This window comes from Stenella coeruleoalba (genome assembly GCF_951394435.1).
Source record: "Stenella coeruleoalba genome assembly, chromosome: 14".
NCBI lineage: Eukaryota > Metazoa > Chordata > Mammalia > Artiodactyla > Delphinidae > Stenella > Stenella coeruleoalba.
In genome coordinates, this window is record NC_137160.1 from 50,390,514 (window position 1) to 50,395,984 (window position 5,471).

A 5,471-nucleotide genomic window follows, 5' to 3' on the forward strand; every position below is an offset into this window, starting at 1 on the left:
CCAGAGGCAGATGGATGGTGTGTGGGTCGTAACATCTCTAGGTCTAATTTCCTTGCTTGGGAAATGGAGATACACTCTCTACCTTGGAGGTTACTACTGTGAAGAGTAGAGGATAAAAAGACATTGGTGATATTCAGACTTCCCACCAAGTGCTCCTAAAGGCAAAAAAAGAGGAGACTGGGACTACCCTGGCGGTCCAGTGGGGAAGACTCCACGCTTCCACTGCAGGGGGTGCGGGTTTGATCCCTGGTGGGGGAACTGAGAGCCCACATGCCGCGCGGTGCAGCCAAAAAATAAAAAATAATAATAAATAAATAAATAAAAAGGATACTGACAGCCTGAGGGGTCCCTTGGTGAAGCTGGAAGCAGGACATTGATTTGAGGTCTTGTTTTTAGCATAAAAATGTGTTGACTATGGGAATTTAGCATATGATAAAACTGATATCTCAAATTAGTAAAGATAAATTATTTAGTCAGTGATGTCGGGATTGACTGGGTTGCCAGCTGGGGGAAAAAAAAGATCCCTCACAGTCTACAGCAGATTAAATTCCCAATGGAAGAAAGATTTAAATGCAAAAAATGAAATCGTAAAAGTAGTCAGGAAAAGTGCGAAAGACCTTAGCAAAAGAACTCAGAACATGTCCTCATGGTCTGCCTCGTTCAACACTGCAACTCCATCCCCTAAAGCAGCGCTTGGTACAGAGACAGGACTTAATAAACTTTTCGTGGAAAGAATTAATGAGAGAATATTTCTTTTTTTTTTTTTTGCGGTACGCAGGCCTCTCACTGTTGTGGCCTCTCCCGTTGCGGAGCACAGGCTCTGGACGCGCAGGCTTAGCGGCCATGGCTCACGGGCCCAGCTGCTCCGTGGCATGTGGGATCTTCCCGGACCGGGGCACGAACCCGTGCCCCCTGCATCAGCAGAGGGACTCTCAACCACTGTGCCACCAGGGAAGCCTGAGAGAATATTTCTTAAATCACCTCAGATAGGGGAGAAGCTTTTCTAAAGATGATCTAAAACCCAGGAGCTATAAAAGCAAAGGTAAATTTAGCTACCATATATATGTGTAAAACAAATGAGGCGAGGGGGGAGCGGAGGGAACCAAACTAATCAAAAGACAAACATACTGGAGGGAAATATTTGCAATTCACATAGCAAAAGGGACCCTTCCTTAATATTTAAAGAAATTCTAAATGTTGATAAGAAAAAAAAGCCAACAATCTAGTAGAAACATGGAGAAATGATATGAAGAAACAGTTCCCAGAAGAAGAAATACAAATGGGTCTTGAACATTAAAAAAAAAAAAAAAAAGAAAAGAAAAGAAAGATACTCAACCCCCTTCATAATTTAATAAAAGCAAATAAAAACTCTAATGAGATACAAGTCTTCACCCATCAGACTGGCTAAGGTCAGAAAGTTTAAGAACGCTGTGTTGTCTGTTGTGCATTGGCTAAAGGATCAGGAAACAGATACTCTGATGTAGTGTGGATTGGGAGCACTCTTCAGAGGACAAGTGGACGGTGCAATATGCCCTGTGACCTACTTCCAGGAATCTCTCCTACAGATATACTAACACATGTACAAATGAAGACTATTCAGGGTTATATTTGTTGTAGTGTTGTTTGCAGTAGGAAAATACTGGAAATAATCATCACAGGGCTGGTGAACAAATTCTGGCACATCCATACAACGAAAAACTGTGCAGCTGTTGAAAGAATGAAATAAGTCTCTATGATTTATGAAAAGGTCTCCAAGATGTAGTGTTATCTGAAAACAGCAAGATGCAGGGCAGTGTGTATTTTATGCTCATTATACTAAACAGCAACAACAACCCACAGACATGGGTACTTACTTGGACTGTGTATAGATGATTTCTTGGAGGATTCCCAAGAATCTGGGCATAGTGGTTGCCTCCTGGGAGTGAAGCTGGGTGGTTGGAGAACAGAGGGGTAAATTTTCATTCTAAACCTTTTTATACTTTTCAAATTTTGCTTCATGAACATGTATTACCTCTTCAAATAATAAATTAAGAACGTGTGTTAATTTAGCATTCTGCTCCGTGCTATTATAGATCCACTATTGATTAATGTAGAAATCATGTTTTACATTACTTACCTCACACTAATTAACTCTCCCTCCCAAATCTTTGAGTGAAATTAAAATTCTAGAAAGATGCAGCACATTTATCCTGGGACTTTGTCTGCTGGGCACACCAACAAGTGGCCCCTTTCTGAAGAGAACAGAACTTTGCAGAGTGTTTGGCACATTAAGTAGCTGCCCTACAAAAGGGAGTTCCTGTCTCTGCAGGAACGGAACTGTTCTGGGAGAGGGGCTGGAGGGAACCTCCGCTCCCCTGGCAAGGACAAGAGGCTGGTGAGTGTCTTGTGCCCTGATCAGGACCTTGGGAGACCTGGAAATCCAAGGTCATATAGGGTCCACATTCTCCAGCCTAGCCCAGTCCCTGGCACATAGTAAGCACCCAAAAAAGTATGTTTCTGGAATGAATGAACATACCGAGAGTTAACGGGAATCTCGCCTGAGGGAGTGACAAATGCCACTGGGAAACTGGGGAAGTCCCATAAATAGATGACATTTAACCTGGGGCTTTATCTTTTCCATTTTTTATTTTTTTGGCCATGCCATGGGGCATGTGGGATCCTAGTTCCCCCACCAGGGATTGAACTGGTGCCCCCTGCATTGGAAGCACGGAGCCTTAACCACTGGACCGTCAGGGAAGTCCCTAACCCGGGGCTTTAAGAAGGAATCCCTCGGGCTTCCCTGGTGGTGCAGTGGTTGAGAGTCCGCCTGCCGATGCGGGGGACACGGGTTCGTGCCCCGGTCCGGGAAGATCCCACATGCCACAGAGCAGCTGGGCCCGTGAGCCATGGCCGCTGGGCCTGCGTGTCCGGAGCCGGTGCTCCGCAAGGGGAAAGGCCACAACAGTGAAAGGCCCACGTACGGCAAAAAAAAAAAAAAAAAGAAGGAATCCCTCACCTGGAGGACAAGGGGGATAAAGCAGGATTTCAGGCAGAGAGAACAGCTTACCTTTGGGCATAAGAGTAGAGGGATTGGAGCTCACAAAACACCTATCTGCCCTGCTTGGAGCAGCCGTCAGATGTTGTCAGTTACCATGGGGGCATCACGTGTGGTGGCGGCTGTCTGACAAAGTGAATTGGGAAAGGTCCAGAAGCTGACAGACAGGAAAGAGAGTAACCAGGCCCCATTCACTTGAAGCCAGAGGAGACTTTGGGAAGGGAGGCCCTCAGGTGGACCCTCACACACCCCTCCAAAGACTGACTGTGAGATGCTCACAGCCTATCAGATCCAGCGCCTCGTTCTTAAACCACCCCCTTCATTATATTATTGCCCAGTGAGAGACGCGAAACAGAGGGCCACGATCGCTTATCCAGAATCCAAAATGCTTCGAAAATCCTAAATCGGTTTTTAAAATTTTGTCAACAAAACCTGCCCTGAGCTGATCTGAAGCTACACGTAGACGTAATTCATTGCACTCTTATGTGTCCGTATATACGTTTTGCTGTAGAAATATGTGTGATTGATGACAGGATGCTGTTCTAGACCCCGCTGAAGGGTTATGTAACATATTGTAGGTGCACCACACTACTTTTAGTACTTAAAATCTGGAGAATTCTGAATTCTGAAACACATCTGGCCCCCAAGAGGTTTGCATCAGGATTTGTGGTCTAACATAATCGACCAACACAAAAAATGTTTAAAAATAAAAGTAATATAATGTCCTGGGTGTAAAAGAAGAAATAAAAGAATAGAAGTGTATAAAAACAGAAGATGTATTTCAACACGTAAATGCTGGGGCAGGACTACATCAGAAGACGGGGGTGGGGGGCGGCAGTGAGTGGCGACATAGACCCCTCCTGTGGAGGGGGCTTGCCTCTAAAGTGGACTTTGAATGTGGCAATTCAAATAAAATTGATAAAGTTATATATATTTTTTGCAACTCAAATGCTAGGAGTCCTTTTTGGATAAGCGGTCTGAGGTGATCTCTAAAAATGGTTCACTATTCACTTGACCCAGAAAACCCCACAGAATCATGCCAATCAAGAGGCTCAGATCTTCGTGTTCACTTTAAGAGCACTCGTGAGACTGCCCAGGCCATTCAGGGTATGCGTATCTGAAAAGCCACCACGTATCTGAAGGATGTGACTTTACAGAAGCAATGTGTGCCAGTGTGTGTTTACAATGGTGGAGTTGGTAGGTGTGCCCAGGCCAAAGAGCGGGGCTGGACACAGGGTCAGTAGCCCAAAAAAAGTGCTGAACTTTTACTGCACATGCTCAAAAATGCAGAGAGTAATGCTGAACTTAAGGGCTTAGATGTAGATTCTCTGGTCATTAAGCATATCCAGGTGAGCAAAGCACCCAAGATGCCACGCAGGACTTACAGAGCTCATGGTCAGATCAACCCATACAGGAACTCTCCCTGCCACACTAAGATGATCCTTCCTGAAAAACAACAGATGATTCCTAAACCCGAAGAGGAGGTTGCACAGAAGACAAAGATATCCCAGAAGAAACTGAAGAAACAGAAACTTATGGCCCAGGAATAAATGCTGCAAAAAAAAAAAAAAAAAAAAAAAAAAACCTACTAGGAGTGGCATTGCCATGATTTTCCAAAATGGTGAACAACTCTCGGGGAAGTTCCAATATAAAAAAAAAATACAGTCTCCCTCAATCTACTCAATAGTTGCATTCCTGGAAAATCTGGTGCGTATAAAAACCATGCAGAATTACTTTGTGTTCATTTGCAAAACGTAATTAGGTTTTAGGCCCAGATGATTATAATGAGGTTTTTTGCTTACAAGATACGTTTTAATGAGACGTTTGGAAGTGATTCACGATGCAGGACAACTCTTTGTTGTGGGTGACTGCCTCACACATGGCAGGGCGCCTCTTGTCCCTGGCTCCACATGTTAAATGTCAGTAGTGTCCCCCAGACAGATGGTTATGACAACCAGAAATGCTCCTCACATTTCCAAAAACCTTAGGGTGGTAACCTCAGGAGGGAACACAGCTCACTCCTAGCCGCCCTCAGAACCACCGAGTGGAGAAGTCGGCAGGGGTTGGCGGGTGCGCCAGTGGAGTCCCAGGGCACGCTCCGTCCAGGTGGGGAATCCTGCAGTGAAGTCTGGACTGAGCAGTTTGGATTTGAAGAACCTTGTTTTCCCCAGAATCTAAGGCTCAGGGAAACACACTGGCATTGGGTGTGCCAGCGTGGAGCTGTGCCTCTCCAATTGGCCAACCTGTGGGATGTTTTGGCCTTGTGCATCGCTTTCCCCTGCCAGTGAGGTGGTGCCTTCTCCAGTGGGTGATGGGCCGCCTGGTACTTGGCTGGTCTGCTCAGGTTGGGGCGTGTCAGGCAGCCCATGGCGGTGCGCCTTCCTTTAAGACTCATTCTCCAAGTCTCTATGTATCTTAGTGGTTAGGAGTTAAACAC

The 5,471-nt window shown here is 45.4% G+C and overlaps 1 pseudogene across 1 annotated transcript; it reads left to right on the forward strand.

The window, feature by feature from the left end:
* Positions 1-4,029: 4,029 nt before the first annotated feature.
* Positions 4,030-4,610, forward strand: LOC307197439 (large ribosomal subunit protein uL22-like; annotated as a pseudogene). Its single transcript has one exon. The product of its transcript is annotated as a large ribosomal subunit protein uL22-like (transcript).
* Positions 4,611-5,471: the final 861 nt, after the last annotated feature.